This window comes from Capsicum annuum, chromosome 3, assembly GCF_002878395.1.
Source record: "Capsicum annuum cultivar UCD-10X-F1 chromosome 3, UCD10Xv1.1, whole genome shotgun sequence".
Taxonomy (NCBI): domain Eukaryota; kingdom Viridiplantae; phylum Streptophyta; class Magnoliopsida; order Solanales; family Solanaceae; genus Capsicum; species Capsicum annuum.
The window spans coordinates 163,156,795-163,180,197 of NC_061113.1; positions in this window are offsets into that span (position 1 = coordinate 163,156,795).

Genomic DNA, 23,403 nt, shown 5'->3' on the forward strand with positions numbered 1-23,403 from the left:
CATGAAGGTTGTGATGAGGTTTGTGAGGAGGGGAAAGCTTAGATCTAAGCATATTGGTCCATTTGAGATTCTTCGAACCATTGGTAATCTGGCATATGAGTTGGCTTTGCCTCTAGATTTATCAATTGTTTTTCTTGTTTCTATGCTTCTTCATTACATTCCATATGAGTCTCATGTCATCTATTAGAAGTTAGTTTAGTTAGATGAACGGTTGTTTTTTGTTGAGGAGTTGATCTCTATTTTGGCTAAGAATATTAGGCATGTAAAACCCCGTGTTTTTGGGCTAGTGTTTGAACCATTGTTCCTCCATGTATAATCTATAATCCAAATGGTTCCCAAATGAATATAAGTTTTGTTATCTTTATCATCATATTTGATGTGCTTTTGAGGCGATAAATGTTCATAAGAATCACTTAGAACAAAGTTGAGCTAAGAGTTATCGATTTATCCAAAGATTAGTATTCAATTCTATAAGGGTTGACTTTGAATGTGTACAACTTTTATGTATGCAGAATTTTGCAGCTCAAGACCTACCAAATTGTAGATAATTGAATTATCTTTCCAACTATACAAATTTTGCCTTAATCCGAAACCCGAGTGAAAAGTTATGGCATTTTTCGTATGAGGTAGTAAGCCGACGCGATTGGGCCGCAGAGCGCTGGTCCTCGATGTGATGAGTGACAAGACACATTATTGTCCCCGACATGATGGCTGACGTAATTCAGAACTATTTCACCTACTGCTTTAGTTCCTAAAGGGTCTAGGGTCACTTCGGTTAATTTCCCTCACCCAAAACCATCCATTACACATAATTTCAGCCCCCAAAGCATTAGATACATTAATATTCATCCATTTCTCACCAAGAAAACCCTAGCCCCCTAAAGAACACCAAGAACATCATCAATTTTTCTTCAAGAAAAGCAAGAACCCAAGCTTCCTAATTCAAGAACTTCAAGAAGAAGCTTCAAGAACATCCTTAGGGTTTCAAAGTCAAGCTTTCTACATCAAATTCATGATTTCTTCAGGAATCCATCTAATTAAGGTATGTGGGAGTTCATCCATGGGTTCCCATTGACCCATAGATCCCAAGAACCCTTTCTGAATTTAAAGTTATGAGTTTTACATATTTCAAGTTCAAAGTTATGATCTTTACATGTTAATATGAATTATATCCATAAAACATCCATGAATTTCGATTATGTATTATGTTTACTAATGGTTTTTGTTGAAATTGGCTTGATATGCTTGAATGGTGATTTTCACATGATTAAATCCTTAACGTATATTTTTAATATTGAGATTTATGTGATTTTCATGGTTTAACTACTCTCATTTTTTAACTCATGATCCTCATGTATTTTATTTCAAGTTAAGAGTAAATGTGTTTTCAAGCAGAATAGGCCAATTCATATTTTGAATGTTATGATCTTCATATCAAATCCCTAAGTTATGAATTGATTTGTGTAACCATGATATTTTAGCATGCTTACTTATTCCCATGCACAAGTATAGGGTCTCAACGTGTTTGATGAAATTCTCATATCATGTTCAATTAGTTTTAGGATGAACCCCAAGTTACGAATCTAGCCATGTTATCCTATTATTTTCCCATATTTAAGACATTCCCATGTCAAGTTCATGATTCCCAAGTGCTTGATGAAATTCTCTAATAATTAGGTTTTGAATATTGACTAATTATTATGTCCCGAAGCTTTAGTATGTCCTATTGTTATTGTTATCGAGTCCTGGGGGTTATGAATACCTAAAATTTAGCTGTTTACTTAGTTTTAATATTCTTAGAATGGTTTCAGATAAACCATGAGTCTTGTCATCCTGTTAGTCAACATAATTAGTTTAAATGTTAATAATTACCCCAGAATCCGTATGCACTGTTATTTTCAAATCACCATGAACTGAGCTTATCTTATCAGCTTCAATGGATGTACCAGCTAGTATTTTAGTGTCCTACAGTTAGGAGTAGGATTTAGCATCGAGTGGGAAGTGTGGGTTTAACGCATCCTGCTTTCCTAGAAACTACGTTCCACCATAGGTTTAGGGGCCTCGCTAGATAGTGTTTCCCTTGTCCATTATGGGCTCAGATAAGTGATCACTACAATTTAGGTTCTATTTTGATGGAAAGGTTAGAATATCCCTCCTCAACGTGGTTCAGACGTTTGAATCTATGATAACTCACATGGTTTATGTCGGTGAGATGATAGCTCCCATAGTCTCAATTAATATTTAGTGTGTTTTCAGTTCAGGTTTTCTTGACTAAATGTACAGACTTTTAGATACTCAGTTTTATAGCTTTTAGTATTTTCAGATTTTAGATTTATCTCAGTAACAAAACAAATATACACTTAGTCCTACATTCTCAGATATTACACTTTTCATGCTTTTATTCTCAATTATCTCATGTTATTCAGATAGTCCTTACCTTATATGTATAATACTCCATAGTTTTAGTCCATTTGTTAAGACTAAGTGTAGTTCAGTCTTACATGATCAATATTCAGCTATTAGTCATTTAGTTAATCAGATAAGCTTAGTATATTTTATGTTTGGTTTTGTATATGTATGCATTCGTGCTCAGTATAATTGTATATTCAGATCCTCGAGTTATGATAGTCTCCATCACATAGTTTTAGACCTATTATTCAAACAATATCCATGTTTTATTATTTTTCAGCTCCAGTTTTACTTATATTACAAGAGTAAAGTTTTAAGAAACAAAGTGTAGTGATTCACCATCTTATCAGATTATGGTTGTTACTCATGTTTGAAGATATTTTAGCTTTCAGTTTATTTCAGTCTCTTGGTGAGTCTACTTACACCTAGTCATGCATGTTTTAAGATTACGTATGAAACTAATTTTACTTATTGCATTCACCCTTACATACTCAGTACATTCCAGAATTACTAATCCATATATACGCCTGTATGGTTACATTGTTTCATAATGTAGGTACTATTTGTAGCCCACACATCATAATTAGATAGTTGGAATTCCAGCCAGCAGGTGATGAGTTCTATTATTTTGGGAACTCCAGGCAGTTTAAGTTCATGTACTATTTATTTATTTCTCATATGTATTGATTAGTTATAGTTGGAGGCATGTACCAGCTATCTATAGTCAGTATAGTAGAGGCTTCATAGATGTGTTAGTCATGTAAATTTCAGTTTCTTCCTATAAGTTTATTAGATTGTCAAACTTTATTAGTTACATACTATTTCAGATTTTCAGTATGATTATGGTTCCACATAGTAGATCTTGTTATTTGATCTATTATAATTCAGTTGCTTAACAGTACACTAGTTCATGGGTTAGCTTGCATCCAGGGTGTACTCTCGGCGCGTTACAAGGCAATTGTGATCTAGAGTTATCTCTATGGATAAGTTTCTGGGTTAACATCGACCTATTAATGAGGCTACTTGGGAGGTCGAGTCTGATATGCATAGTTCCTATTCATTCAGGTATTTCTTTGCCATAGTTCAAGGATGAACTAGATTTTTAGTGGTGGATGAAATAACGACCTAAAAATGTGATGAAGTATGTGAAATATCTATTTTTGTGTGATTTAACTATTTTACCCCTACTCGTAGTTGTGTTATGGTATCTCTAGGGTGTGGGGGTGATTGGTACGGCTTCCGAATGCATTATGGCATCATTTTGAAATATTGTGGGTTTTAATGGCTTCAAGAGCCTTATTTTAGACGAATGTGGATATCTTATTATCCATGTGATGAATGGTTGAATGGACTACACCAGTAGGTATGGACTATCGATTTTAGTCTAGGTAAACTTTGTTTCAGGTCCTAATTCACTTGAGCTTATTTCGACCTATTAGTCAGAAAGTTGGAAAATTAGAAATATAGGTGTGGGACCCACATTTGGTCGAAATGACCTTGAATGGAAAATCTGACTATGCCAGCAGCTCTGGAATGTTAATTTTAGGATGGTAATATGTTTGGTGTGATTTTATAGCTTTTAAATCTCATTTCAAACTTCGGTTTGGAAAATTGTGATTTCGGGTTTTAAGAGTCAACTTTGTGAAAATGACTTTTTTTGAAAATCCAACTTTGCCAACGCATTTGGAACATCGAATTTATTGTGGTTGCATTATTTATTGTCATATATTTGACTCTAAATGAATCACGAGCACCCTATCGAAGTCTGCTTAGACTAAGAAAAATCTGCACTGCGCTATAGCAGATTTTTCTAAAATGTATAGCAGCTTTTTTACCCCTTTTTAGCCCATTGTGTCCATTATTTCACCTTGTTTCTTGAGAGTTAAACCCTTAAATAGTGTGAGATCTTGAAAGTGAAGCTTCTGGGTGCTTGTGAAGCTAGATTAACATCTATTTTTTGATTCTATTGCGGATTTAAGGTGAGATTTCATCCTTTTCTACTCTAATTCCTTGATTAATTTCTCAAAAGCCCAAAAATCTTAGGACTAGATTTTAAACTCCCATTTCACTCCTTTACACTTGAATAATATTTAATTAATCTTAGAATTACTAGTTTTTGATCAATTTAATCTTCAAAACAACTCTGATTCTTGATTTTAACATTGATTTCAAAGATTTTACCTAATAAAACTTTGAAATAATTTTTCTTTATTTTGAACCTCGTTTTGACTCGATTTAACTTGTGATTTCAGCTGTAGATTTCTAAAAATATGGGAAACATGTTTTTGAAGTAAAATTATGATTTTGCCTTTTTTTCTTGAAATCTCATTTCGGGGGTCCGTTTTGACCCCGAACCAAAAGTAGGCAATATGGGTATCATTGGCTTTATTTTAACACGTAGATTATATATCTCTTGATTTTAGTTGATTTTGGGATCAAGTAAGATCGTGGGTTCGAAGTGTAGCAGACCAGTGTTAGAATTTGAGGTAGGTTATGGCTTAGCTCTTTCAGACTGGGATAGGTAGTAAATGAAGGCACAAAGTACATGTTAAGGGTGCAAACTTGACACGACCCCTCCTTGGGCCTTTTCGTAATGGGTATCCCAGGTCCGACCAGGAATGGAGACCAACCCCATTATCCAACCCAACCTCCAACCATCTTCCCTGAGTTGGTTGAATTTAAAATATATAACAAATAATGTAACTATCAAGATCACATACTCTGGGATAGGTCTATACCGAGACAGACCTAACCGAGTCCGACCATCCCTTACCAACCATCCATCCATACCAAGTCAAACCACTATAGATCCAACCATAACCAAATAAGTTCCACTAATAATTAAATAATCCCAAAATAAAATACGATGGAATAGTGAGAATTATATCCAATGGTGTCAGCCCCAATTCCAATGCCCATACTAAGGCTGACACTTTTACTGATACCGCCTATACCAACCCATATCAGTACCACAAAGCCTATAACCAAAAGAGTAATAAAATTCGGCTAAGACATGCCTCCAACTATAGCCAAAACCAAAATCCATAAGTAATCCAAAGTATGAAATAATATCCATGAAATAATGCCTTCTGGAAAGATAAAATCTTATCACTTCAATCCAACGGCTGACATGAGTATTCGAATGCTAAGTAAGAGGAGTAGAACGGCCGATTCCTACATAGCGTGGGTATACAGCTGCCCAAAGATGGGTTAGTGGATGAAATCTAGCATGAACTCAGGATAACGATAAAATAATGCCATTTGTAATACCAAGTAAAATCATCTATAGTGAATACGACCATACATATGTATATATAACCATGAAGGGAAAGTGAATTGGGTTTATCATGCATTTAAAATCATTAACTAGGAATGTGAAGCTTAACTGTCATAAAGACGCCCATGGGCTATATCGGTCCAGTATAACCCCCTGAACAGGCTCTAATGCGTTTAGCTGCAGAAACCGAAGATATCATAAGAGTAGGGTATTGGAGGTATACCCATCAATCTATATGATACATATATACATGTGTTAGGGTATTCCCATGTACCCCTCGATATACATGGATACCAAGACCATTCCTCAAGTCGCCAAACATGAGTTTCTAGTGTCTGTCCTTTGGGCTTACACCTTCACGGTTAGCTATCACGCCCCCACAATGATTTCCCAATTAAAACCATTACCAAACATTCAAACCATTGACCATTTATTAACCAAGTCTATTAGATAATGGTATCTTGTTACCGACTATAACTTGCAAGTATTGTCCTTAGCGAAACCTTTTAGTGATCAAGGGATTTCCTATGTACCCATAGATCATATTATCGGATTCACTTGGGGATTCCTATGTACCCCACAAGTAGGTTTATTAATCCAAACTATTCATTTAAACTATTCCAAAACTATTTATGCCATTTAGGGTTCCATTACAAAGTTTAAACCATGCATAAGTTCCATTAAAAATCCAATAATATAGTGAAAACATTGTTATAGACATTTTATAAAACACATGGGGGACATAGTATTTCCAAAACCAATTCCAATTGTCAATAACCATTTCCATGCAATTCAATTAGCCAAAACAACCATTAAAACATATAAAAGCATAGGGAAACCATAACCGAGCATTTATAAATAAAACCCTCAAATCATATTGGAAAACCCAAACCATACAACATTCAAACCATGCAAACATTGTATAAAACCATGCCTTTAGTTTAAACTAAAAATAAGGGAGAGAACATGCCTTAAGACAAGAGGATGATGGAGAAATCACCAAAACAAGCCCTAAACCAATCCCTGAGATAAACCCTAGCTTTCCTTGAGCATGAACACTAGGGAGGATTTAAGAGTATTTTCTAAGTGTTTTAAGAATAGAATAATAGAGTAAATAATCTCGTAAGTGCAATACAAGTCGTGGGACCTTATTAGGATAAGTAGGGAAATGTCCAGATTTCCCCCACTTAAACTGTATAAGTTCCTATCAGAGGGTACGACTGACCCTTACGAGTCGCACCCAGCAAGTACAAGTGGTACCTGCCTCTTGTACCCTAGGCCTTCCCCTTGGACCAAACACCGTCCAAGGTAAGACACACCCAAACCTAAGTTGTATGTAAATGTACAACTGGTAACCTTAAACTTTACCCCTGTCAGAATAAAATCCCAAGAAGATTGAACACCGTCCTTCATACGAATTCATGGTATGACTCATTCCCTAACTTATGGCTCATGGTGAGCCACTCGTACTCAGATCCAACCTAATTCACTAAGTCTAAAGTTAAGTGAATAAAACAAATGACATGTATCTACCAATATGACTCGTACTACATAGTTGTACCCATTCCAGTAACCATAATCTATCCCACTTGCCAAAATTGATCAGCATACGACTGGACCATACCAACCGTACCCTAGTGTATGAATCGTACCCCATAGTCATATCATGACTAGAAGCTAGAAATCCAAGAAATTTTCTAAGGGTCAAACCTATGGTGCTATAGAACTAATCATGGAAAATGGCTACCTATGTGTTATGCCCATGTAGAGTCTTATATGTGATATAATTGTTAAAATTGTGATATTTTGTGATATGTATGATCATGTAGGGTCCTATATGATATTTATAGCCCTAAATACATGTGAATAATTGTATTATGTTACTGCAAATGGTTATTGTGGTACCTTTGGTGCATTGATATATATATATATATATATATATATATATATATTCATACTTTTGGCATATGAAAATACTGAAATTCATGGATTAGTGGAAAGAATAAATGGATATTGGCTCACGTGATTATGAAAATGTATCATTATGGTTGGTTGTGGAAATATATCAAGTGTTTTGTTGTGGAAATACTCATTGTAATTGGTTGTGAGCATTACATCCTCATATCATACTCATTCATGAACAAATGGTACCATCGTGGCAACACCTGAGAAACACTGTTAACACTTTTTTATGACATAAAATGTGACATCTAGTAAAACACTCCCCAAGGAATATCTAGAGGAGGAGATATGGATATGGATATATATATATATGTATAATTTATATATATATATATATATATATATATATATATATATATATGGAGTGTATATGGGTTGATGATCCCCATGGGTCCCATATCGAGAGGCTTGCCTCCATAGGTGTATATGAGGATTATGCGATGGTTCCAGAGGCTGTGCGATGACCTCGTGAATCATAATCATCATCATTATTTCACTTGCTTTATTATTTTTATGTTGTGCATGTTTTTCCATATTGACTTGTCATATATTTATTTGTTCTATAGCTTGACTTGTTAATGTCTTTTTATTCTATCTTCCTTTATTTAAAATTAATGATCTTTATTATACATGTTTCTCTTTTTTTCTACTTATATGTGATATTGTGTGTATGTTTAGCCCTATCCAATGCATTGTTGTATTATGTGTCGATATTGTAGAACTGTTAGTACAAGCAGTGTAGGCTACTATGTGGGACATTTTCTGATTCCAGGTGACATGCCCTTATTGTATATTTTGTATGCTTTATTTACTTCTTTTGTTGGTCAGCCTATGATACCTACTGAGTACAAGTTGACCGCACTCATGCCTATTGTGCCCTTTTGCTGCAGGTCATAGCTCGAGTGTGCCTCAGTTTGCTTGACTTGGGCGATTGTTGGAGCTTCAAAGAAAGCGGTTGGACATTCATGCATCCGGAGTTCACCTCTATATTTCTATAATATTTATTTCCTTATTAGTATTCAGAGATCGATGTTGACCTCGTTTGTATATTTTTGATGTATTTCACTCATGGTTTGTATTAGTAGTTCTTACACTATTGACACCTAGTTTAGGAAATTTATGGTAATTGGATATGTTCTTTTTGCATTGTTATAATTACTTGTATGGTTCGGCTTCGTTCTGAAGCCTTACCTTGGTGTACTTCTAATTGCTTTTCTCTTTTTATATTAGTTTGGTGATAGGCTTACTTGTTAAGGTATGCCGTGACAAGTGCAATCATGACCCTCATTTTTGGGTCGTGACATATATATAATTTTAAAAGCGATAAGTTTGAAATAGTAAGAGTCTATAGAAATCTTCAATTATGGATTTTTATTTATTAATATAATGCAAATCTTTTTTTAGAACAAAAGGATAATATATTTCAAATTCAAATACTTAATCTTTTATTACAATTTTTTACACTTTGTCTTATAATTGCCACTTGGCTTATCTTGTGCTGCCACTTGGCTTTTTCTGGTGCTTTTAGTTTTGCTTTTATATATGCATATAGATTATTACAAACCATGAACAAAATAATAAAGAAAAAAATAGATGTGATAAATTAAACAGACTTTAATCAATTCTCAAATCCTTAACGACTCCGCCTTTCCCTAAAACCCAAATAGCTTCAATTAGAACATGTCAAGTGAGCTCACAAAAATAGGCCGACGAAATAAAAAATGTCCTAGATTGATCTAATCCTAGTCATTCTTATAAATTTAAATACATAAAATAAAACAATGCAAGCAGAGAAGCAGATTATTACAATTGAATGACCTATCAATGCAATGAAGTTCTAGAAACATATAGCAGAAAGATACAAACAGTCCCAATATTCATGATCATTGAATTATATAGGATGATTACTAACCTTTAAAAAATAAATAAAAGACAATAAGCTAACCGAATAGTTAAGTGGAAATTGAACTACCATAACTTGAATGGAGCAATTAGCAGTGAAAACAACCAAAAAGACCAAGACAGTAGCAAAATATTTTAAGTACAAAGTAGGGTAATATGTTATAGAGTGTGAAAGAGAAGAGAGAGTATGAATGATATCTGAGAAATAGTGAAGGAAACTTCCCCTTTAAAGTGAATAGAAAAATCATAATTAAAGGGAACAGAATAAGCTAAAAATAATAAGGGAAATTTCTTTTCCTAATTAACTTAATCAGGTCAAAATTCAAAAGAACAATCCACAACTGACATAAATAACCACATAAGAAGTCTTTCCAAATTAATTAAGGAAAGAAAATAAGAAGGAAAATGTTTAATTTTATCAATTAAAGGAATTCATTTTCCTTAAAGCCAAAAGACTAAATCAAATTAGTATAAAGAGAATCTTCATTTGTCATAAATAACTAAGCAAGAATACATTAATAAAAATCATTCTTAAATAGCTAAGTATTAAGATTGTTCAAGATACACCAAAGGAAAGTAATTAAGGTAGGAATATTGGTCCAATCCTAATTGACCAATTTTACTCAAAATTACCATAATTTAGTAAAAAACTAGGGTTTCAAGTTAGGTATTAGCTTACATATTTGTTGAAACACTTGACCATAATATAAAAATTTTGTTAGATTCAGTTCTACGTGGGCAAGAACTAGAAAAACATATGGTGATCTTTATACCTTATTGAACCGTATTGCGTAAGAATCCTGCCTGGCATGGTGATATATCCATATGTGCAGTGAAAAATCCTACAGGGATGATTGAAGTTGATAGTGTCATACCCTTAGTCGGCAAATTGTCAACTCTTCAGAATAAGATGATGATGCGGTTTAGCAAATTGGGGGTGAGTCAGTCTCAAAATTTGGTTAATGTAATTCAGCAAACCCCATCTTGGTGTGACATATGCGACAACAGTTGTCACCCTGCAAACATGTATGGAGAAAATCTGAATTATGTAAACTTTGTGGGCAATACAACTTATGTAAATGCCAACAACCACAAGTGGAAAAACCAGCCCAATTATTCATGGGAAACAATCAAACTCAGTTGTTTCAGAAGTAGAATATGCAGGACAGTAATATTGAGAAGATATTGAAAAATATCATAGCAAAACAAGAAGAAATGGATGCTAAGATAACGATTCAATATCTTGCTCAAAAGAATTTAAAGGTGCAGTTAGAGAATCTAGATCAAATACAAAACACCAGACCCCAAGGTACATTACTAAGTGACAAAGAATATAACAGGTTATGTCAATCACCTTAAGGAGTGGTAGAGAACATTTGATAATCCTCCCAAGAAAAATAAGGAGGTTCAGGCAGTATTAGTTCCACAGCAGGTCATGAAGTATCAAGTTTTAGTTGAAGATGCTAAAAATTTAGAAATGTTTGAGTACTTAAATAAAAAGGTCTCTGAGCAAGGAACTGAAAAACCACCAACATCATTCCCTTAAAGGACGAAAAAGGCCAAGAAGGATGTTTATTTCAAGAAGTTCTTTGACACATTTAGAGAACTTCACATCAATCTTTCTTTGTTATATGTTTTTTAGGGTATGCCTAAGTACTCTAAGTACTTGAAGGCTATGGTGACTAATAAGACAAAGCTCTAGGAAATTGTGATGGTGGCACTAACTGGGAAGTGCATTTCAGTGGTTATAATGAAGATTTCTAAAAAATTAAAGGACCCAGAGAGTTTTACCCTCCCTACATAAATTGGTGATAGTGATGGTGTCCATGCTCTAAGTGATTTAGGGGCACGTATAAACTTAATACCCTTGTCAGTGTTCAATACTCTTGGTTTTTGAAAGACGGGGCCATGTTTTGTGGTGCTCCAAATGGCGGAGTTCAGCCAAAAGAAATTATTAAAAGATGTTTTCATCAAGGTTGGTAAGTTCATTATTCCTTCTCACTTTATTATTTGTGACTATGATATGGATGAAGGGGTACCAATTATCTTATGACGTCCATTCTTGGCGACTAGAGGATCATCGATTGATGTGAGAGAGGACACTCTTAAGATAAGATTGGACAACAAATAGATGGTTTTCAAAGTCTACAAAACACTCAATCCACCTTCTCTTTATAAATACTTATGCATGATTATAGCCATAGAAGTGGATAAGTGTGGGGTGGTGAAATCCAAAAAATCAATAACCTCTCTAGATAGTCTCATAGAGTTACCCAAGCCACCATTTAAGCCCGAAAGGGTGACATTAGAAAAAGATCTTGAAAAGGTTACTATTGGACAAAAATAATGACCTTGACAATGCACACTCAAAAAGGTCATAAATGAGTGAGAAGATGGCCTCCGAGTAGGAGGAAGAGGTAAAGGAATATGGTTAAGAAATAGTGATATGGGTCATTTAATGACACTAAATTAGGCATTGCTTGGGAGAAAAAATCAATTTAAGGTAGGTATTTTATTTTTGTATTATAGTATTTTATTTTATGCAATTATTATCTTTTAAGTCCTAGGGTAATTGAAAGTTAGCGTAGCAGAGAACCAAGCTAAGAAGCATGGAAAAGACTAGGAGTAGGTGCACGATTCACCCACCCTATGGTTTTTCTTTTTGGTTCTTTTGTATGATTTCTCCCTTTGAACCCAATAACCTTTTTCATTTTTAGGAGTAATGTTGAATTTTTTGTGTTAGGAATAAGTTAGATGTTCTTGTTAGCGCCATGTATAATTACATGATGCAAGTGGTTGTTTTTGTAAAAAACATGTTGATTGTGTTTAATGACTACTTTTGAGACACCTAGGCTCATGAATATGACTCTTAAACTTTGTTGGCTTGGTTTTGAATTCATGCTACTACTTGGTTAATAATCTATAATGATCCTACTTGAGTTGAGCACGTACAATGTATGATGTAAGGTTTTTGTCATATTTCTCATTACATAATAATGTCCAGAACTTGTCTGGTGTGAGTGCAAAGAGAAATAAGGAATGTGGATTTAGGAGATGATACAGGAATTTCTTTGATAGCCATGTTTTGGATCCCTTTTTACTGAAATGCCCCAAACTTTGGGCCTCATAAATATTTCAAGTCTTGAGCTTTATGCATATCATACAACTCATACCATAAGTCGTATGGTGTGATGAACGCTTTAGGGACCCTAGTTGTATATTGGTCAGTATGTTTCTGGCCAAGTTCTGTCCTAGTTATGAGGGACTCTATACGAGTCATATGGTCTTTGAACAAGAGGTTTGGGGTCCAATCGTATGTTGTCAGTTTCTATGCCATGATGTTCTACCTTGGATACAACTTGATGGTACTAGTCATATGGTATTATGACGAGTTGGGCAAGGGAGTCGTATGTTGGACAAAATGTGTTGTCCAACCTTCTAATCTGGTGATGACTTGAAGGTACCACTCATTTGTAGTGGTGACGAGTTTCAGGGTCAACTCATACCCACCTGCAAGTTTTCAACAGTTTTTAAGAAGAGGGTATTTTGGACCTTTTCCACCCCAAATCCTTAAGACTCCATGTCTTATAACACTTGTTGGGCATTTATTCTACACTTTAGAAGATCAAACACTATCTAAAATCTCTCTAAAACTTCTAAAGAATGATTGGCTAGGGTTTCTTCAAGGAGGTCAACTAAAGGCTTAAAGATCAAATTCTCTCCATGAATCTTAATAACTCAGACATGTGACTCTTCCTTCATTGTTAGTTCACTAAACTCATATGTTTAAACATTGTTCATGAGTCATTAGAGTGGTTTGGAAACCAAGGTTGAGGGTTTGAATGAATGTTATTGGGCAATGCTTTCTCATGATTTAAATTGTGTTTATGCATGTTTTAATAAAGGATTTGCACATGTGGATCCTTGAGAATTGTGATTAAAACTAAAGGGTCATGGTTAACCCTAACCTGATGGTTTTTGGCTTGAATAATGGTATGTCCTTAACCTATTTGTGAAAATGTCAATGAGAATGATCTTGTCATATGTTGCATTGTGTTTTGAACTAAGGCATAGGCTAAATGATGTAAGTTGTTGGTATATGGTTTTATAAAAGCCTTGTTGGCCATAAATTAATTTGAAATATAACCTTTGTGGTTTAGTTGGCTAAATAGGTTTGAGTCTCTAAATGTTGAATTGAATTGATGCCTTTGATTAGAAAATGGATTCGAGCCCCAAAGTTGATTAGTAATAGTTATGCCAAGTTGTACACTTGCATTGAGTTGGTATGATGATACCAATGGGATGCCTTGGGTAAGTAATCTGATTAATAATTTTGTATATGTGTAATGAATATTTTAATTTGGGTTTAAAGTAGGATGTGTAGCTGAGTCGTGAAAGTGAATTCCAAAGGACTAACATAGGAAACTGCACTAGCCAGTGCGGGGGTCTGTATGATCGAGAGGTTCAAGTTCCCCAATTAAATTTATAAATTAGGGGTTCAAGTCCCCCATATTATTTAAATTGGTGCTTAAGTCACCTTGATTATTCTTGGAAGTTTGAGTCCCCCATAAAGGTATATACAATTATGGATATTCTCTAGTTTGTATGGCTACATGCACTAGTCCTTCCATCTAGGTGAGAGATAGGTCTATATAGCCCTTGGGTGCCTTGTTTTATAAAGGTTATGCTACACAACCCAGGTTAAGGTTTTCAAAGTTCATGCAAACCCTAGTTTCTTATATCGGTACAATTTATATATATATTTGATTTAGTTTAAATGATGCCATTATTTTATTCCTCTATCCTGGGTTATATGTTAGTGCTCCAACTACTAGATGTTTTTGAACTCTATGTCCCCATGCAATGCAGGCACCAGAACATCTTCTACTTTTCCTACATAGTGATCAGGTGTTCAGGTAGTTTGTGAGATAACACTAAAGTGGTGAGCTCTCATACTTTGGAAAGCTTCATTTCATGGTCTTTATATTCTATGTCTCAGACTTTGTTAGACTTTGTTTTTCACTACTGTCGTAGGTTTGTCCTAATATTTTATTAATTTTGGACTTATAGTGGCTTTGTTGGATTACAGTTGACTTGCAGATGTTGCTTGGTGGATTGGTTTGGTGAAGGATGATTGTTCAGTTACTGGTGATTGGTTGAGAAATTTCATGAATCAATATCAATCTTAGCTTACACAATCTTGTAATATGTTCAAAATTCATCCGATACTTGAGGTTTTATGTTTACTAGGTTAGGTAAAAGGGGTGATCTTCGATCTATGTGGGACTTGAGATACCATTTAAGACAGTCCCTAGTTTGGGTCATGACAAAGTTGGGCTCAAAGCCTAGGTTATTGATTAATTGGGTCTCCATAAATCCGTGTCAAGTAGAGTTTTTTTTATGGTTGTATAGCATGCCACACATATAAGAGAGAGGCTATAAGACATTTAGGAATCTTTCCCTTTTTTGTTGTCTTAAATTTTAAGCCATAGAATCTAAGGTCTTAAATCCTTTTGATTTCTATTTGCCCATTTTTCAGATCATGCATTCAAGAAGATTTGACGTCTATGTGAACTTTTCTGTCCTATTTGAGGACAATGTGGACGGAGCTCGTCCAACTTTTAGGGTCCAAACCCAGTAAGGGTCGCTGCATCTGACTGTCCTTGTGAAGTCTCACCTGTCCCCACTAATCCTACTACTGAAGGTGACACTTATACTTAGTTGCCTCCTGGGGAGGTTATTAATGTTGAGTTTCAGCGCTCCATTAACCCATTGACTCAGTTGGTGATGTCTCAATCATAATATTCGGGTTCTACTAGGTTTGCTATGGGTTCGTCTAAGGCTAATAGAGTTATCAAATTCATGCGATTACATCCTCCAATGTTTACTAGTACAAAGGTTTAGAAGGATCCTAAAAGTTTCACTGATGAGATGGAGAAGATATTTTGGGATATGCATTCTTCTAAGCTTAAAGGTGTAGAGTTTTCTTCCTATCAATTGAAGGATATGGTGTACCAATGGTATAAAAAGTGGGAACAGTTGAGAGGCAAAGAAGCTAGTTCTGCATTGTGGGATAATTTTTCTAGTGCAATTCTAGATTATTTTTTTCTTAGGAGTTGAGGGAGGCTTAAGAGAAGGAATTTGTTAATTTGAAGCAAGGAAGAGTGAAATTCAAGGAGTATGCTTTAAAATTCTAGCAGTTATCTCGATATGCACATGAGCTAGTATCTAATATGAGGGCCCAAATTAGAAAGTTCTCTTTGATATTATCTCGTGAGTTGATTCTTAAGAGTAAGGTTGCCTTGTTTGATAAAGACATGGACATCTCTATATTGGTTGGGTATATACAGAAGGTCGAACATGAGAAAAAAAATAGGTTAATATTGATGAAAGGAAAAGTAAGAAATTATGATATTCAGAATAGGGTAGAGGTCAACAGCAGAGTGGTAAGTGGTGTAAGAAGAAGAGTTGGGGGAGTCCCAACTCCTATTCCATGGCTAGTGCGCGCTACCCAAAGCCTTTTAGTGACTAATGTTTTAAGGATGGTGATATTTTTAGGAAACAGGGTGCCTAATCTTAGGCCAATATGGCCCAGTCAGTACTATCCTACCTTATCTGCAGATTTTATGGTAAGTATTATCGTGGTTAGTATGAGAAGGAGAGAAATCGATATTTTATGTCTGGTCAGATTGGGCATATACAACTGGATTATCCCTTTAGAGTTTCTTTGGGTAAAATTAAGGTCCTTATTGCCTCTTCATAAGCTCCTGCACCAAAGGATTCTACTTGTAGCTTCGGTACTGGTCGGAACTATCTTTATGCTCTCACTAATCGTTAGGAGTCTAAGGCATCTACGAATGTTATTATTGGTATGTTGAAACACTTTTTCTATGATGTGTACTATTTACTTAATTTGGGGTCCACTCTCTTTTATGTGACCCCATTTATGGTTTTGTATTTTGGTTTTGGTCCTGAGTCTCTATCGGACCCGTTTTTTATTTGTACCTCAATGGTAGACTTTGTGGTTGTCCGAAGTATCTATAGGAGATGTGTGGTATCTGTTGGTAGTAGAGAAACTCTGGTAGACTTGCTAATGTTAGACATGGTTGACTTTGGTGCTATTCTAAGAATGGACTGGTCCCACTCATGCTATGATTCTTTAGACTGTTGGCGCATAAGGTCATGTTTAAATTCCCTAATAAGACGATTATTAAATAGGAGGGAAATTATCTATTTCCTAAGGGGAGGTTTATATCATATCTTAGATTCTAAAAGTTAATTTCCAAAGGTTGTCTTTATCATCTAGTTTGGGTTAAGGATTCTAAATTGGAGGGTCCTTCCTTACATTCTGTCTATATGGTAAATGAGTTTCCTGAAGTCTTCCCTTAAGACCTTTCTAGTGTCCCTTTCAACAAGGAGATTGATTTTGGTATTGATCTTGTTCCTGACACTCGTTTTATTTCTATTTCCTCGTATTAAATAGCCCAGCTGAGTTAAATAAGCTTAAAGAGAAACTAAGGGTCCTTTTAGATAAGGGTTTCATTCATCCTAGTGTGTCCCTGTGGAATGGATCAGTGTTATTTGAGCGTATGAAAAATGGTTTCCTTCAAATGTGTATTGATTACTGGCAATTGAATAAGGTGATGGTAAAGAATAAGTATCCCCTTTTGAGAATTAATGATCTTTTTAATCAGCTTCAGGGTATCGAATTCTTATATAAGATTGATCTTTGATCTTGGTATCATCAATTAAAGATTAGGGAGGTGGATATCCCTAAGACTACTTTTTGTACACCGCATGGGAGCTTTGAGTTTTTAGTTATGTCTTTTGGGTTGACAAATGCCTCAGCGACATCATGAATTTGATGAATAGATTTTTTTTTATCAATTTCTAGATCTATTCATGATTTTCTTCATTGATGATATTTCGTTGTAATCTAAGGAAAAAAGGATCATACCAATAACCTCCGCCTTGGGTTGCAAACCTTAAAGGATCAGTAGTTGTATGCTAAGTTCTCTAAATATGAATTCTGGTTAAATACCGTAACTTATCTGGGTCATGTTGTGTCTAGTGAGAGGATCATGGTGGATTCTTAGAAGGTATTGTAGTTAAGATGTAGGCTAGACCTATGACTCTAATTGATTTTCAAAGCTTCTTATGTTTAGCTGGTTATTATAGGAGGTTTGTGGAGAGGTTTTCTTTTATTTTTGCTCCATTGACTAAGTTGACTTAGAAGAAGGCATAAAAGTTCTTGTAGTCTGATTCTTGTGAGAGCAGCATTGAAAGTTAAAAGATAAGTTGACTTTAGCTCTGGTCTTAACTCTACCTGAGGGTATCAAGGGTTTTTTCATCTATCGTGATACATCCTAAATTGGTTGGGGTATGTGTTGATGCAGCATGGTAATGTGGTTTCGTATGCCTTTAGAAAGTTAAAGGTTTATGAGAAGAACTATCTGATTTATGACTTGGAATTGTTATCCATGGAGTTCGCATTGGAAATTTGGCATCACTATCTGTATGGGCTCCATGTTGATATGTTTTCCTATCATAAGAGCCTATGGTTTGTGTTTACTTAGAAAGAGATTAATCTCAGGAAAAGGAGATAGCTTGAGTTGCTTAAGGACTATGATATAAGTCTTCACTACCATCTACATAAAGCTAGTATGGTTGTTGATTCTCTTAGCAGGTTGTCCATAGGTATCTTATCGCATGGGGATAAGGATAAGCAGGAATTGGTGAAGTATATTCACCATTTAGCAAACCTTAGAATTCATTTCTTAGACTCTGAGGATGGTGGTATGTTTGTGAAATAGGTGGCGCAATCATCTCTTGGCTCGAAATTAAAGGAGAAACAGATAGTAGAACCTGTTTTAATAAAGATCAAGGATAATATGGGTAAGTAGAAGGTGTTGGCCTTTGAGATCAGTGGAGATGGTATCTAGAGGTACCAAGGAGGTTATGTGTTCCCAATGTTGATAGATTTTGAGGAAGGGTTTTGATTGAGGCCCATGAATCACGGTATATAGTTCATCCCGATCCAAAAAAGATGCATCATGATATCAATAATATTTATTGGTGGAAAAACATAAAATGGGATATCACCAACTTTGTGGCTAAGTATGTGGTGTGTCCGCAAGTAAAGGTGGAGCATATAAGGCCCGATGGGTCACTTCAAGAAATTGAACTACCAGTTTGGAAGTGGGAAGTAATTAATATAGATTTCATTACCGGCCTTCACGGTTGCGAAATCAGTGTGACTCTATTTGGGTCATCATGGATAGGATGTCTAAGTCTTCTCACTTCTTTCTAGTGAGGACTACTTATTCTGCCGAGTATTATGCAAAAGTTTTTCCTTTAGGAAGTTGTAAGGTTACATGGTTCACATGTCTCGATTATTTTGGATCATGGTACGTCGTTTATGTTGTATTTTTGGCACCCTTTTTAGCATGGCTTTGGGACTAAAGTGAGTCTTAGTATGGCTTTTCACCTATAGTAGGATGGTCAAGCTGAAAGGACTATTCAGATTTTGGAAGAAATGCTGCGAGCCTGTGTGATTGACTTTGGCAGTAGTTGGTTGGACCATTTGCCTCTAATTGAATTTACCTGTAACAACAGTTATATTAGTTTGAGGCATTGTATGGTATGTGGTGTAGATATCTTATTAGGTGGTTTGAGGTTGGTAAAGCGGAGATATTTGGCCTAGTTTTAGTTTACCAAGCTATGAAGAAGGTGAAAGTAATTTGGGATAGGCTTAAGATTTCCCAAAGTCGCCAAAAGTCCTATACAGACGTGAGACGAAGGGACTTAGAGATTAGGTTGGAGATTGGGTGTTATTGAAGATGTATCCTATGAAGGGAGTAATGTAGTTTGGAAAGAAGGGAAGGTCAGTCCCTGATATATTAGCTCATACTTGATTTTAATGAGAGTTGCTGATGTTACGTATGAGTTGGATTTTCCCTTTAGCACGAGTTCAATTCATCCGGTATTCTATGTGTCCATGTTACAAAAATGCATGGGTGATCATTCATTGGTTGTTCCCTTAGAGAACATAGGTATTTTAGATTCTTTGTCCTATGTAGAGGTCCCAATGAAGATCTTGGATAAGCAAGTTCTTCGGTTGTGAACGAAAGATATGTCTTCGATAACAGTTCTATGGCAGAACCAAAAGTTCGAGGAAGCTACTTGGGAAGTTGAGGAGGACATGAAGTCCAAGTATCCATTCATATTCTCAATTTTGAAAATTTGTGCTTGAGGTATGAGTTGTTCCTAATATCTTTGTTTTCTATCTTTGTTGATGGTAGATTGTGAATTCCTTGGTATTTTGTTTTCTGTCTAAAAGGTAAGATTACAGACGTTTCAGGTTTAATCATGCTAGTCATTGCTTTATACCATCATTCGAGGACAAATGATACTAAAAGAGGGAGACTAAAATGCCTCAAACTTTGGCCCTAGCAAATTTCTCGAGTCTTTTACTTTTTGGTCATCATAAGACTCAACCACAAGCCGTATGGTGTGGTGAAGGGTTTAGGGACCCTAGTCATATGTTGGTCAGTATATTTCTAGCAAAGTTTTCTCATAGTTACAAGAGACTACATATGAGTCATATGGTCTTTTGACAAGAGGTTTAGGGTCCAATCATATGTTTTCTAGTGTTTATCCCTTGATGTTCTGCCTTAGATACGACTTGATGGTATTGTGAAGAGTTGGTCATGAAAGTCCTTTGTTGGACAAAATATAGTGTCCAACCTTCTGATCTAGTAACAACTTGAAGGTACCACTCATATATAGTGGTGACAAGTCGAAGGGTCAACTCGTACCCACCTGCGAGTTTTCTACAGCTTTTAAGCTGAGCTTATATTTGACATTTTTCACCCTAAACCCTTAGACCCCCTGTCTTATAACACTTATTGGTAATTCATTCTATACTTTAGCAGATCAAACACTCTCTAAACTCTCTCTAAAACTTCTAAAGAAAAATTGGGCTAGAGTTTCTTCAAAGTGGTTAACTAAAGGCTTAAAGATCAAATTCTCTCCATGAATCTTCATAACTCAGGCATGTGTCCCTTCCTTCAGTATTACTTCATGAAAATCATATGTTTTAAACATTGTTAATGAGTCATTAAAGATGGTTGTAAAACCAAGGTTGAGGATTTAAATGAATGTCGTTGGGTAATGCTTTTTAATGATTTAAATTATGTTTATGCATGTTTTAATAATGGTTTACATATGTGGGTCTTTGGGAATTGTGATTTAAACTAAAAGGTCATGGTTAACCCTAGCTTGATGGATTTTGGCTTGAAAAATGATTTTATTATGGTATGCCTCAACTTGTTTGTGAAAATGTTAATGAGAATGATCGTCACATGTTGAATTATTTGTTGAACTAAGGCATTTGCCTAATAATGTAAGTGGTTGGTAAATGGTTTTATGAAAGCATTGTTGGCCATAAATTTATTTGAATTATAATCTTGGTGGTTTAGTTGGCTAAACGGGTTTGAGTCCATAAATGATGAATTAAATTAATACCTTTGGTTAGACAATGGGTTTGAGTCCCAAAGTTGATTAGTAATGGTTATGACATGTTGTACACTTACAAGTGGGGTTGGTATGACGATACCAACGAGATTCATTTGGTATGTAATTGGATTAATGGTTGTGTATATGTGTAATGAATGGTTTAATTAGGCTTTAAAGCGGGATGCGTAGCTATTTCATGAAAGTGGAGTCCAAAGGACTAACACTGGAAACCACACTAGTCAGTGAGGGTGTCTGTATGATCAGGAGGTTTGTGTCCCCCGAATGAATATATGAATGGGATGTTTGAGTCTCCCATATTATATATATTGGTTCATAAGTTACCTTGATTATGCTGGGAGGTTCGAGTCCACTATAAAGACATATACAGTTATAGATATTCTCCGGTTTATGCAGCTACACATACTGAGGCCCTTCCAGCAAGAAGAGAGCTAGGCCCATATATCCTATGGGTGCCTAATTAAATGATGGTTATGTTTGTAGCCTATGTTAAAGTTTTCAAATTTCATGTTAAGCCTTGTTCCCTATCCATGCAACATATATATATATATATGTATATGTGTGTGTGTATAAATGTGAATTGTATATGGTTATTTTATTTGATTTGAATGATGGCATTATTCTATTCCTCTATCCCTGTGTTACATGCTTGTGCTCTAACCTGTAAATGTCTCCGGACGTTGTGTCCCCACGCGATGTAGGCACCTAAACTTCTACTTTTCCTGTGCAGTGTTCAAGTGTTCGAGTGGTTCGTGAGTTGCCATTGAACTAGTGAGCTTCCATACTTTGGAAGGCTTTATTTTATGGTCTTTATATTCTATGTCTCAAACTTTGTTAGACTTTGTTTTTGGCTACTATCGGGGGTATGTCCAAAAATATTGTTGATTTTGGATTTATTGAGGCTTTGTTAGATTACTGTGGACTTGGGTATATTATTTGGTGGATTGGTTTGGTGATGGACGGTTGTTAGTGATTGATTGAGGCATTTCATGAATCAATATCAGTCTTAGCATACAATATCTTTTTATATATTCAAAACTCATCCGACCCTTGAGGTTGTGTTGACTAGGTTAGGTGAAGGGGGTGATCTCCGATCCACGAGGGACTTGAGATACCCGTCATAGCCAGGCACTAGTTTAGGTTATGAAATTTACAAACCCTTGTGCATAATATTATTTAACCACATTGAGCCTTACCTTATTTCTTTGGTACTCTCATATGTAGCATTTTCCCCTTATTTAATTGACCATAATTTGATCCAAATCTTCTAGGTACTTTAATTGAAAAATTAATGAGGTTAAGGAGTGTAAAATTGAAGATGAAAAAGGTAAAAGTGAAGCCCCAAATTAGTATTTATGGGTGGTGAAAAAGTTCATGTTATGGGTGGGAGTAATTTACTAAAAAAGAGAGAAACTAATCAATACTGAATCATGAGTTGATAGAGAATAATCCTTACTCAATATATGTGAACTGCATTAATAAGTTGGGAAAAACAAAAGAGATGTGTGAAGGTAGGAGTGGTGAAATCCTAGTTGTTTAAAGAAGATTTTAACGTATAATATGATGTATTAAATTGCTTAGGTAAGATAGTCACTATTAATCGAAATAGTTCCTACCCATCCCTTAGCCTATATTACAACGCTTAAAGCCCTATTTGATCCTGAGCCTTAACATTATAACAGTAGTAAAGCACGACACTAAGGGAAAGACTATGGTTCATCTTATGTGGAATGTGAATTCTTTGTTAAAGTAAGCATAATTTGATTCATATACCCATTACTTTGATAGATTGTATTTATGTGAGTGAATATGAGTGCTTTCTTATGGTAAGGGCATAAGTTTGATAAGATTTAGATGATTTATCAAATATCTTTTATTGAGTAATATACATGAGTTTGCCAACCTGGTGAGTCAATTCTGGAGGTTAGGATGATTTAGAATAGTGTTCACGAGCTTACAAGTGTATATAATATGCTTAGTGTAAAACTTGCTACTTGTGTAGCCATTGTAGTGTTATCTTGAATGAATTTCTTGTTGTCTTAGTAATGTGAAGTCCTCCTTGATGTAATGCTTAAGTGAAAGAGTTGTTCAATGATAAACAAGGCTTTAAGTGTGGGGTGATGATCATAGGTGGATTTATGCTCCTAAGTATAATTATCTAGCCTTATCTAGCTTGGTTTTGAGGACTTTTTGTGTGCATAATAAGTTAAACTTAATGTAAATGAGAATCTAAGTGTTAAGTGATGTATTGATAATTGTTTAACGTGTGTTCAAACAATTTTGGAAGCAAAACATTCAATTATAATTCAAATGAGAAA